This window comes from Ascaphus truei, chromosome 9 (genome assembly GCF_040206685.1).
Source record: "Ascaphus truei isolate aAscTru1 chromosome 9, aAscTru1.hap1, whole genome shotgun sequence".
NCBI classification, from domain to species: Eukaryota; Metazoa; Chordata; class Amphibia; order Anura; family Ascaphidae; genus Ascaphus; species Ascaphus truei.
The window spans coordinates 22837084-22850176 of NC_134491.1; positions in this window are offsets into that span (position 1 = coordinate 22837084).

Genomic DNA, 13093 nt, shown 5'->3' on the forward strand with positions numbered 1-13093 from the left:
ATTCTCAGAAGGCAAATCTCACAGATGTCCTGCACTTCCCAGAACAATGTATAGCTAATAATGCAAGATACATTTCCACTGCAATGGATGTTGAGACATTCCTAGGAAAACACAGAATATACAGCTAACAGCTGCTCTCTGATCCCAGGAGTGACTGACTTGGCAGGGGTTTAAATGACATTTCCCGTGATGCATGCAAGGCATTTGTGCTATCTACATCCACTGTGAATACCGGATTATATGTGACATATGTTAGGCTGTGGGAATTTTCAGGGTTATGGTTTTCTTAATGACTTCCCATTTCTATCATTGCTGTCACGTATCAGAATTATAAAGAGCAGATCATGTTCGGGAGGACAAGTTGGTAGTAACTAAAACTTTCTTTATATAGGCAACATCTGCTAAGAGTTAGTGTAATAATAGTGAAAAAGCATACTATATACTGTGTATAGGTGTGGGGGTCTGTGTCGGTGTCATCCAATGTCACAAAATACATAGTTAAATACTTCAATGGTAGTGTGTGTGTGTGTGTGTGTGTGTGTGTGTGTGTGTGTGTGTGTGTGTGTGTGCGCCATCACGTTTTAAGTTATGGTGGGTGAAAAAGGCAACAAGAAACCTCCACCGTATTGCATATAGCAAATAAAAAGATCACTTGTGAGCACATTCACATGTCTTAGGCCACGCTTATAGTGACGGCGATGCAACGTCGCCCGAAAACAAATACATTGCCGCCACCGCGTGCGCTTATAGTGCTCCGAACAGCACTCAGCTTGCCTGCAACGTCCCCCCCTCCCCCGCGCGCGCTTGCAAAATAGCAAAATAGCTAGGACATCCGTCGCTCATGCTTGGAGAGCTGGTGACGTCACCGCTCTCAAGCCTGAGCGCGGTCAGCGCCAGCGGGGCTGCAGCCTTAGTCTTTTAATTCCCCTTGGAATCCAGTCGAGTACCATCATGTCCAACAGTGGTCATTTCTTCTTGCGATATGTCCAGCCCACCGCCATTTTAATTTCTTCACCCGTGTGACGATGTCACAGACCTCTGCTTGGTTTTGAACCCATTCCTATATATGTACAGTAGTTTAAATGCCTTATGATACTTTAAAGACAGGAATAACTTTGGGGAGAACCTGTGTGAGACGTCCCGTATTGAGTTACTTTGTAGGGTGAAGGGCTGTAGTCTTTTGTCTGTTTGCTGCTAGTATTACATATCACAACTGTGAGTTAGAAAAAGTAGCGGTACTCTATCTAATTGCAAGAAGTTCTAAACCTGTTGAAGTTCTGACAAAGTTCTACGGACTTTATATAAAAAAAAAATTAAAAAAATTAGAGCTTAACAAAATGACGGGAAGGGCACCGTAACTATAAATTATTTCTTATTTACGTAAAAGTAGAGCTGCAAGTTTGTTAATACAAAGAAAAGCAGCGGTGGTTCTTACCTCCTAGTAGTTTCACACTGACTTCTCTGTGCAACGTCATTGTTTCTGTAACGTTCTGTGTACAGCACTGCGTATACTGTTAAATGCTATGTACAGCACTGCGTATACTGTTAATTGCTATGTGCAGCGCTGCGATAATTGTTAAATGTTATGTACAGAACACTATACAAGAGAGAAATTCCATTTACAGCATTGTGTGCACTGTTAGAGAATTGTTTTGATTTAATAATAATAATAATAATAATATTATTATTAATAAATTATCTGGCACTCTTCCAACAAAATCTCTGCTTTTGAGGCTTCTTGACTGGGCTTGCTGTTTAACTTCAGTTCCTTATCTGCCTATGATGCTTGTGTAAGGTTGTTTCGCCTTAACAAGTCTGAACTCTGTTTTAATCACTTGAAGTCAATAAATTACACATTGAGTCACAAATACAAGCCCCAGGGCACTCATTTTTATTTGATTTAATCTGAGCTGAGTCAGAAATTCAATAGATGAATCAGTGCAGAAATAATCTACATTGTTTTATCAACCTTAAAGGCTGTTATATTGTGGGCGCGCTTGCTCCGCCCTGCGCGCGCGCACTTATAATTGGCTGTGGTTAGTCAGCCTTTCTATAATTGTGCCGCGCGCGCACACGGCAGTGAGCGTGGAACCGGCCGACAGGGGGGGAAGAAAGGGAAAAGAAAGATTTTGCGCTGCTACCGCCGCTGAAATGTATGTATGTATGTATGTGCATGTATGTGTATGTATGTGCATGTATGTGTATATATGTGTCAAAGTTGAATAAATAAAAACTATTTTTATTGTGTAACGTCTTTTTTATTTTAAAAATATTATTTAATACATTATTAACTCACACAATCTATACATACACACATACACATATACACACACATACACACACAGTACCGCCGCTCACAGCATACACACAAAAAGTGTGCGTCACGTGCACGTGCGTTCGCACCTACTATAGGACAAGCCTAAAGGTGCAACATCATGTAGGCGGCCAACGACCTTTTGTAATCCGTTGAACAATCTAATTGGCTTCCTTAAACTAATCTAACCATGCTAAAAGCAAAGAGTTTCCTTCTTTTATTTTCATTGAAATGAATGAGGAAGTGCAGGAAAAACAGTGGTGCATCTGCTGCTGCTGAAGATAGATTTGAAACCACAAACTGCAAAATTTATTTAAGCGTGGGATACCACGTGAAACGCGTTAGAGTGTCCTTTGGGCTGTTTTTATTATGCCCTAAATAAATTTTTGCACCCAGTTTTTGCAGTTTGCAGTTTGTGGTTTCAAATCTATCTTCAGCAGCAGCAGATGCACCGCCGTTTTTCCTGCACTTTCTACATGTACTTCTCGGTAGGAGCATGCCTGACAGGACCAGGATATCCCCAAGGTCAGCAGTGAGTAATTTATTTACTTCATTTATGTGATCAGTCCTGCACATTGCCCAGACTAGGTACACAAGATCTACCTACACAGGCTAGTGGTAAGTGTATGGGAGTGTGTTTATTGTTGGACTATTTGGATTCCTGGGTCTCATGAACTGTCTCATGCAATGAAGATGTTTATATATTATGAATAAGGCAATTGTCTGCTCCTGGTTAACATCACAAGTGGGAGTTCCCCCCCCCCCCTTTCCTTTTACATTGAAATGAATGAGAAATCCCTTCTCGGAGGGGCCTTTGCATGAACACATAGGGGCTTATTCACTAAACTGTGATAGTGCTGGCGAGGGCTCTATTTCCAGGCAATAGTGCCCCGATTGGTACAATAAGGTATAATTAAAAAAAAGAAATCCCATAGAGACCCTACTGTCTCTGTAAGTACTCCCTATTTACCACTTAGATTCTATGTATATCTTTATTCATATAGCACCATTTATGTACAGGTGAGAGGAGTGAATTCCGGACAGTAGAAGGTTACAATAGTCAAGGCGGGAGAGAATGAGGGCCTGCGAAAAACTACAGGTTTAGCTACATTGTGAATGTGAGGGTGGAGTCGAGTGTGACCACTAGGCAGTGTGCTTGTGATACTGGGTGTATGATAGTGCTGCCAGCAGTGATGTAGAAGGGGCAGTATGGCCAGGCTTGGGAGGAAGTATGAGGAGCTCCGTCTTGGGCATGTTAAGTTTGAGTCGGTGGACGGACATCCACGATGATACAGCAGGTGTAAGGTCAAGGGTTGAAAAGTAAATGTGTGTGTCGTCAGCATAGAGGTGATATTTGAACTCAAAAGATGTTATTAGGTCACCTAGAGAGAGTGTGTACAGAGAAAAGAGAAGCGACCCCAGGACAGAGCCCTGGGGTACCCCCACAGAGAGATCGACAGAGGAGGAGGAGCTGTTTTAATTCTTTGGGGCAGGAACTACTTTTCTTAATGTCTACTTTTATATATGAAGCGCTTATTCCCATTCCTTAAATCGTTTTAAAATATAAGTGGTCCGATTTGTCCGGATGTGTCCGTCACACAGATAAACTGGCCGGCGTCAGGGCCGCGGAACGGGGGGTCCACAGACATTGGGGGACCACAGCTCTGGGGGACACCCCGGTTCCCGTGGTGCCGGAATTGGGCAAAATATCTGTGCGCTGGACACAAAATGGCTCTCTCCGGGGTCCAACAGAGATGGCAGGAGATGGCATTGCAGCTTTGTGCCGGTGGCCCGGCATCTTGGGAGCTGGGGGTGAAAGAACGCCAGTGAACCAGGTCAGGGAAGTTGTGAACATTAAAAGCCTGGGTTTTAAAGAGGACATCAAACCGGCCATTTTATCTTTTTGTTACACTGGATTGAAGCACGGGGTCTCTGGAGCTGAACCCCATTCTTTTCAGCTCTGGGGTTCCCCTGCTTCCTGAGATACAGACCTCTGGGGTGCCGGTAGCTGCTCCGCCAGCAGGGCTCACGTAATGGTGGTGTTTCAAAGCTCCCGCGCCCCCTGCGGGGGGGGGGGGGGGGGGGGCACTAGGAAGCCATGATGTCATCAGTTTCGGCTTCCTATTGGCCCGCGTGACGCGGGAGCTTTTAAACTTTGGCGAGATACAGGCACCCCCTTTGGAGGTCTCTATCTTGAGAAGCAGGGGGTCCCCGAAGCTGAAATGAATGGGGTTCAGCTCCGGAGACCCCCTGCTTCTATCCTAGGGTAAAAATAAATAAATAAAACATTTGCATGAATTACTTTTTTAACCCCTCAGTGCGACTGGTCTTCTTAACCCTGTGACCTGCGATGATTTGGTCGCGGGCAGGCTCCCCCCAGAACGTGGGCAGAAGTGGAGCAAACGCCCGTTCCGATCGCGTGACGCCATCTCTCCCGTACAAAACGAGAATCTCTAACACGACGTGCCCCCGTGCTTTCTCCTGCACACACGAAAACAAAGCTCCCCACATTGCCGGTTTTAAGAGTCACACCTGATCATTTTTTTTCCCAGAATGCCCCTCTGAAAACATGGCTGGGCATGCTGCTCGTTCTATAAACACAAGGTGCACTAAAAAGTCATTCCGTTTTCATGGCGCAATACCGTTCCAGCGTAATTTCTCAGCAGCCCGCCCGAGGGGCATGTGTCACCGTGCTTGCACTTCCTGCCGTTCTTGCTAAATACAGAAACAGAATAGAAATATGCTGCTGTTGATATTGATTTAGAGGTTTTATGGTCTGCCGTGCGGTGAAAAGGGAATTTCACGCAGCAGACCAAAAAAACAACTGTTTCTTTAAACAACGTCCTGGTGTAACCGCCTCTCTTTGTGGCATTACGTCGCCGTAACAATTTGTGTAGATTTTGTTGATCAATTATTAAAGAAAATGAGGGGAGGGGGGGAATGAGGGGAGGGGAGGGAATGAGGGGAGGGGGGGAGGGAAAGATCAACATAATAAATGCCAAGATTGTGGAGCTTTTGTACTAAACCAGGGGTGTAAAACTCCAGTCCTCAAGACCCTCCAACAAGTCAGGTTTTAAGGATATCCCTGCTTCAGCATTGGTGGCTCAACTGATTGAGCCACCTATGCTGAAACAGGGACTGATTGAGCCACCTTCTCCTGAAGCATGGATATCCTGAAAACCTGACCTGTTGGTGGAGGGGGGGGGGGAGGGGAGTATTCTTGTGGACTGGATTTGAGAATCCCTGGTTTAACCTCTTCTCTGCTTGCGGGTTTTCTGTCATGTGGCTGTGTGTCCCATCCCCCATGTGTCCCATCTTAAAGTGTCATATGTAAGTGTGTGGCAGAGTTAACATTGGAGTTGAAATTGGAGGTGAAGATTGAGGAAGATCGGGACTCTGCACAACAACTTTGCAACTGTGAGAACTTTACTGTCTAAACACTGTGATTATTTGTACTCTTCCTACCCTCCAGTACCTGGGAAGTCTCTCCTCTTGCATCTCACTATACCCTCCCTATTGCCATTTCTGTTTACTGTTTCCTCACTCCTTTGTGAACGTCTCTGTTCTGTCCAACTTCCCCACCCCCCACTGCACCATTATTTATACACCTCTCTCCCAACAAATTCTTTACCCCTCAATAAAAAACACCCACACAAATCCTCTATTCACACCCTCTATCTACTCCTTCCTGCTGCTGGGGATCTCCCTGAAGCCAGACATACACATTTGCTCTCATTTATGCCTCACTGCCATCTCCTCCCATGCAAATGGTGTCAACCTTTTCATTTAATACTGACTAACCTTAAAACTCGCCCCACAAATCAAGCAACCCAATAGCCTGCACTCATGGCTATTGTCCCACACCCAGTCACTCCTACCACCCATTGTGGCCAAGCACACCCATCTACAGCACTTATTCCATCACCTGTTGTCTCTGTAAGTTCCCCACAAACCTTAGATTGAAAGCTCTTCGGGACAGGGATTTCCTTTCCTATTGTCTGATTTTGTTGCACTTATTGTATTATTATAATTCCCTGTACTGTATTCTTTGTGAAGCGCTGAGTACACTTTTGGCGCTATATAAATAAAGACATACAATACAATGTAGTCCTAATCTCTTCAGCACTAAAGGGGTTAATGCATTTTTATCTGGTAGTAATATTTTTATAGGTTAACATACAACACATAGAACCCCAGCAAGCTCATTTTGGGAACCCCTAAGCCCCCACAAAATATATATGTATATAAGTGTCAAAAAGGAGTGCTATTGAGCGTGGCAATTGTATACAACAGACGACAGAGAAGCCCAATGCTACATCCAATATGACAAAAATACACAGTAACATACTTATATATTCTCTTGAAAAAGGGTCATTTAGTTTAACCCTTTGGCCAAAGCATTGTAAGCCTGTGAGCCACGACCAGGCAGACCCAGTTCACAGGTCCTGACACTACCAGATAAAATACCAATATACGTCTATTAGGATTATGTCTCCGCTGTTGGAGGTTAGTGGCTCCTCCTTCCCAGGGTTTAAGCTCGCCCCTCCCCACTTCCCAAGTCAGCAGGTCTTTCACATTCTACTGGATATAGATCCAATGTTGGTCTTTTTCCCTCCTAATAGAGGTAAATGAGAATTTTAATCCTATTAGACGTATATTAGTATTTTATCTGGTAGTGTTAGGACTTGCGAACTGGGTCTGCCTTGTCATGGCTTACGATGCTTTGGCCAAAGGGTTAAACTAAATGACCCTTTTTCAAGAGAATATATAAGTATTTTAGGGTGTATTTTTGACATATTGGATGTAGCATTGGGCTTCTCTGTTGCTAGTAATATTTTTATAGTCTGCAATTTTCCCCTCTACAATTTGCGTTTGAGCGATAACCGTGCCTTTTATATAAGCACAGGAAAAATGTAAACGTCGCACTGTATATTAACACAGGGTATCACTACACGTTTTCATGCCACCAAAGCATTCAGAGAAAATATTGGTAATGAATATTAGATTGCACCCTGAAACTTGGGAATGTTTGACATTGTTTCACTGTTTATTTCTGCGAGATGTTGAGTGTGTTGGGCAGGAATTATCCTCCCCTTCCACATGCAAAGTGGCCTCAGACAAGGAGTATCTATGCCTATCTAGGGTAATACACATTGGAGTAGGGACAGATGAGACAAGAGTGGAGGAAACGGTTGATTGACAAGCGGTGTATGAACTGAAAAGACACTCAAGTCATCTTTAAGAATGATTCAGTTTGTTTAAGGAACCAAATCACATTGACAAGCTGTTTAAGAAAGGCTTCTTTTCTTTCAAACTACTGTGAGCGCATCTACATCTGTGCAATTAGTAGGGCTAGGCTGCTATAATTATTTATAATAAGCCTCGATATATTTTGGAAAGTGGTGTGCGCTATGCATTTGGACAGCTCTTAAGATATCGTAAGCACATTTTGCACGATGGTTTCTGAGATCAAGGAGCAGGTTTTTGTCTGTTTGGATACATTCTATTTTTAATTCTATGAATTATTATAATTTCTCTGACAAGCAATTCAGCCTCTAAGTGTTTTACCTGGTTGGGCTATTTATCTGGTGACATCATAATGCACATAGACTGGTGGCAGATAAGGAGGGTCAGACATACTGACAAACTTGAAAACGAGAGGTAACTCTCAATGTATTACTTCCTGGGGAAAACATTTTTTTGTTATAAATAAATAAAGATTATTTTATTTATTTATAAAATGTGTTACCAGGAAGTAATACATTGAGGGTTACCTCTCGTTTTCAGGTATGTCCTGGGCACAGAGTTATGATGACAGATACATGGTTACAAATAAATAGTTACACTAAGTGAGCAGGGTTATACATTATATAACCTATAAAGATGGCAATAAAGTTTACAGAGAAAGAGGAGACCAAGAGGAGAGGGGAGGGAGAGAGGAGAGGGGAGGGAGAGAGGAGAGGGGAGAGAGGAGAGAGTAGAGGAGAGGGGAGAGAGATTCCCGAGTAATGCCCGGTACGTTCAGCTAGTAAGCCTATGAATGGAGTTTGCATTGAATCAGTAATATAAATATCCATACAACTTCCTTTCCATTTTAATCTCCCTGTGTTCACCTACAGTATACCATCCCCTATACTTCCATACTATCTTAGAATGAATCATTAGTGATCCAGTTAGAACCTGCCTCCTGCACCTGATAACAATAGAAGGGAGACATGGCAGAGCACAACCGGAAATTTCCAAAAAAAAGAATTTAGAAGGAAAGTGCGTTATCCATAAAAAGTTTAACGGTCATGAAGGGAAAAATGGCAACAAGGCATTACCCTACCTGCACCTGATAAATAGGGAAACCTTGTCTGTATGACAAAGGAGATTTTTTCACCAGCAGCATGCTCCCTACACGGAGAAGCGCAGCACATATATATATTTGTTTTACATTTTCTGTTGGGCCAAATTAAATCCCTAGCAGCACGGTTCCAGCAGGCATCACTATTAGGGTGTGATTAATGCATTTATCCAATCCACCTGTAACTGCTTATTGAGCAGCGTGTGGGAGGTGTGCAGCCCCTCCCTTCAAGGTATACAGTCTCCAAGTAATGTCCCCGCAAGTTCACAAGTAGTGAGTCCCCTAAGACTTGCCTATATGTGAGGATCTTTACTGGTATATAGCAGTTTTTAATGGCACAAAGTCACAGCAGCAAATGCTTTGTTTATTAACCCCCTTCCGGGGCATATTTCACATATTGCACATAATTCACTAGAATTTGTATACATTTAGTATAGGGACCTGCTATTCAGGATTACCTTGACGTTGGTTATCAGGCTAGTCATGATTTGATCAACAGATGCAACCAAAAGTCTCCTTTGTCTTACAGATTGAGGTTTCATACAAACGGAGGTTTCACTATGTATATTTTTCAGCTGATATTGTTAGCTCAATGGGAGAACCACAGGGATTAACTTTCGGTTTTTCCTATTATTATTATTATTATTACCGCCTGTACCGTCCTGCTGAAAGTCTTGGTGCCTCAGTATGTATTGGGGTGCAGCTTTACAGAACGGCAATCACCGCCAAACTCATGGAAAGTTGCTCATTTGATGTGGTAATGCAACAGCAAGTTTTGTGAACCCAGCTCCTGCCAGCGTGACTGTGGCACTCCCTCCTCTCCCTGGTAAGGGATACCAGGGTGAACCCAGCTCCTGCCAGCGTGACTGTGGCACTCCCTCCTCTCCCTGGTAAGGGATACCTGGGAGAACCCAGCTCCTGCCAGCGTGACTGTGGCACTCCCCTCCTCTCCCTGGTAAGGGATACCTGGGAGATCCCAGCTCCTGCCAGCGTGACTGTGGCACTCCCCTCCTCTCCCTGGTAAGGGATACCTGGGAGAACCCAGCTCCTGCCAGCGTGACTGTGGCACTCCCTCCTCTCCCTGGTAAGGGATACCTGGGAGAACCCAGCTCCTGCCAGCGTGACTGTGGCACTCCCCTCCTCTCCCTGGTAAGGGATACCTGGGAGAACCCAGCTCCTGCCAGCGTGACTGTGGCACTCCCCTCCTCTCCCTGGTAAGGGATACCTGGGAGAACCCAGCTCCTGCCAGCGTGACTGTGGCACTCCCTCCTCTCCCTGGTAAGGGATACCGGGGAGAACCCAGCTCCTGCCAGCGTGACTGTGGCACTCCCTCCTCTCCCTGGTAAGGGATACCTGGGAGGACCCAGCTCCTGCCAGCGTGACTGTGGCACTCCCTCCTCTCCCTGGTAAGGGATACCTGGGAGAACCCAGCCCCTGCCAGCGTGACTGTGGCACTCCCTCCTCTCCCTGGTAAGGGATACCTGGGAGAACCCAGCCCCTGCCAGCGTGACTGTGGCACTCCCCTCCTCTCCCTGGTAAGGGATACCTGGGAGGACCCAGCTCCTGCCAGCGTGACTGTGGCACTCCCCTCCTCTCCCTGGTAAGGGATACCTGGGAGAACCCAGCTCCTGCCAGCGTGACTGTGGCACTCCCTCCTCTACCTGGTAAGGGATACCAGGGAGAACCCAGCTCCTGCCAGCGTGACTGTTGAACTCCCTCCTCTCCCTGGTAAGGGATACCTGGGAGTACCCAGCTCCTGCCAGCGTGACTGTGGCACTCCCCTCCTCTCCCTGGTAAGGGATACCAGGGAGAACCCAGCTCCTGCCAGCGTGACTGTGGCACTCCCCTCCTCTCCCTGGTAAGGGATACCTGGGAGAACCAGCTCCTGCCAGCGTGACTGTGGCACTCCCTCCTCTCCCTGGTAAGGGATACCTGGGAGAACCCAGCTCCTGCCAGCGTGACTGTTGAACTCCCTCCTCTCCCTGGTAAGGGATACCTGGGAGAACCCAGCTCCTGCCAGCGTGACTGTGGCACTCCCCTCCTCTCCCTGGTAAGGGATACCTGGGAGATCCAGCTCCTGCCAGCGTGACTGTGGCACTCCCTCCTCTCCCTGGTAAGGGATACCTGGGAGAACCAGCTCCTGCCAGCGTGACTGTGGCACTCCCTCCTCTCCCTGGTAAGGGATACCTGGGAGAACCAGCTCCTGCCAGCGTGACTGTGGCACTCCCCTCCTCTCCCTGGTAAGGGATACCTGGGAGAACCAGCTCCTGCCAGCGTGACTGTGGCACTCCCCTCCTCTCCCTGGTAAGGGATACCTGGAAGAACCCAGCTCCTGCCAGCGTGTCTGTGGCACTCCCCTCCTCTCCCTGGTAAGGGATACCTGGAAGAACCCAGCTCCTGCCAGCGTGACTGTGGCACTCCCCTCCTCTCCCTGGTAAGGGATACCTGGAAGAACCCAGCTCCTGCCAGCGCGACTGTGGCACTCCCTCCTCTCCCTGGTAAGGGATACCTGGGAGAACCCAGCCCCTGCCAGCGTGACTGTGGCACTCCCCTCCTCTCCCTGGTAAGGGATACCTGGGAGAACCCAGCTCCTGCCAGCGTGACTGTGGCACTCCCCTCCTCTCCCTGGTAAGGGATACCAGGGAGAACCCAGCTCCTGCCAGCGTGACTGTGGCACTCCCCTCCTCTCCCTGGTAAGGGATACCTGGGAGAACCCAGCTCCTGCCAGCGTGACTGTGGCACTCCCCTCCTCTACCTGGTAAGGGATACCTGGGAGAACCCAGCTCCTGCCAGCGTGACTGTGGCACTCCCCTCCTCTACCTGGTAAGGGATATCTGGGAGAACCCAGCTCCTGCCAGCGTGACTGTGGCACTCCCCTCCTCTCCCTGGTAAGGGATACCTGGGAGAACCCAGCTCCTGCCAGCGTGACTGTGGCACTCCCCTCCTCTCCCTGGTAAGGGATACCTGGGAGAACCCAGCTCCTGCCAGCGTGACTGTGGCACTCCCTCCTCTCCCTGGTAAGGGATACCTGGGAGAACCCAGCTCCTGCCAGCGTGACTGTGGCACTCCCTCCTCTCCCTGGTAAGGGATACCTGGGAGATCCCAGCTCCTGCCAGCGTGACTGTGGCACTCCCCTCCTCTTCCTGGTAAGGGATACCTGGGAGATCCCAGCCCCTGCCAGCGTGACTGTGGCACTCCCCTCCTCTCCCTGGTAAGGGATACCTGGGAGATCCCAGCTCCTGCGAGCGTGACTGTGGCACTCCCCTCCTCTTCCTGGTAAGGGATACCAGGGAGAACCCAGCTCCTGCCAGCGTGTCTGTGGCACTCCCCTCCTCTCCCTGGTAAGGGATACCAGGGAGAACCCAGCTCCTGCCAGCGTGACTGTGGCACTCCCCTCCTCTCCCTGGTAAGGGATACCTGGGAGAACCCAGCTCCTGCCAGCGTGACTGTGGCACTCCCCTCCTCTCCCTGGTAAGGGATACCTGGGAGATCCCAGCCCCTGCCAGCGTGACTGTGGCACTCCCCTCCTCTCCCTGGTAAGGGATACCTGGGAGAACCCAGCTCCTGCCAGCGTGACTGTGGCACTCCCCTCCTCTCCCTGGTAAGGGATACCTGGGAGTACCCAGCTCCTGCCAGCGTGACTGTGGCACTCCCCTCCTCTCCCTGGTAAGGGATACCTGGGAGAACCCAGCTCCTGCCAGCGTGACTGTGGCACTCCCCTCCTCTCCCTGGTAAGGGATACCTGGGAGAACCAGCTCCTGCCAGCGTGACTGTGGCACTCCCCTCCTCTCCCTGGTAAGGGATACCTGGGAGAACCCAGCTCCTGCCAGCGTGACTGTGGCACTCCCCTCCTCTCCCTGGTAAGGGATACCTGGGAGGACCCAGCTCCTGCCAGCGTGACTGTGGCACTCCCCTCCTCTCCCTGGTAAGGGATACCTGGGAGAACCCAGCTCCTGCCAGCGTGACAGTGGCACTCCCCTCCTCTCCCTGGTAAGGGATACCAGGGAGAACCCAGCTCCTGCCAGCGTGACTGTGGCACTCCCTCCTCTCCCTGGTAAGGGATACCTGGGAGGAGAGAGACTGGCCCTCGCCCTGTAGTTGGGTTCCTAACTGGTCACATTGGCTTCACTGGGTGCTGGACCACAGCCCACCTCTGGGCTTCACCCATGGTCATACTGGTCTTCACTGGTCCTCATTATTATTTTTTTACCTTTTTGGCCAATGATGGCATCATTATGTTACAAAGAAAAAACATTACATTTGTTTAGAGAAAAATGGACTAACAGTTATAATGAAATAAATAAGGTATAGATCAGGGGTGGGCAACTCGTCCACAAGGGCCACCGACAGGTCAGGTTTTAAGGATATCCCTGCTTCAGCACAGGTGGCTCAATCAATGGCTCAATCAACAAGGATATCCTTAAAAGTTGACT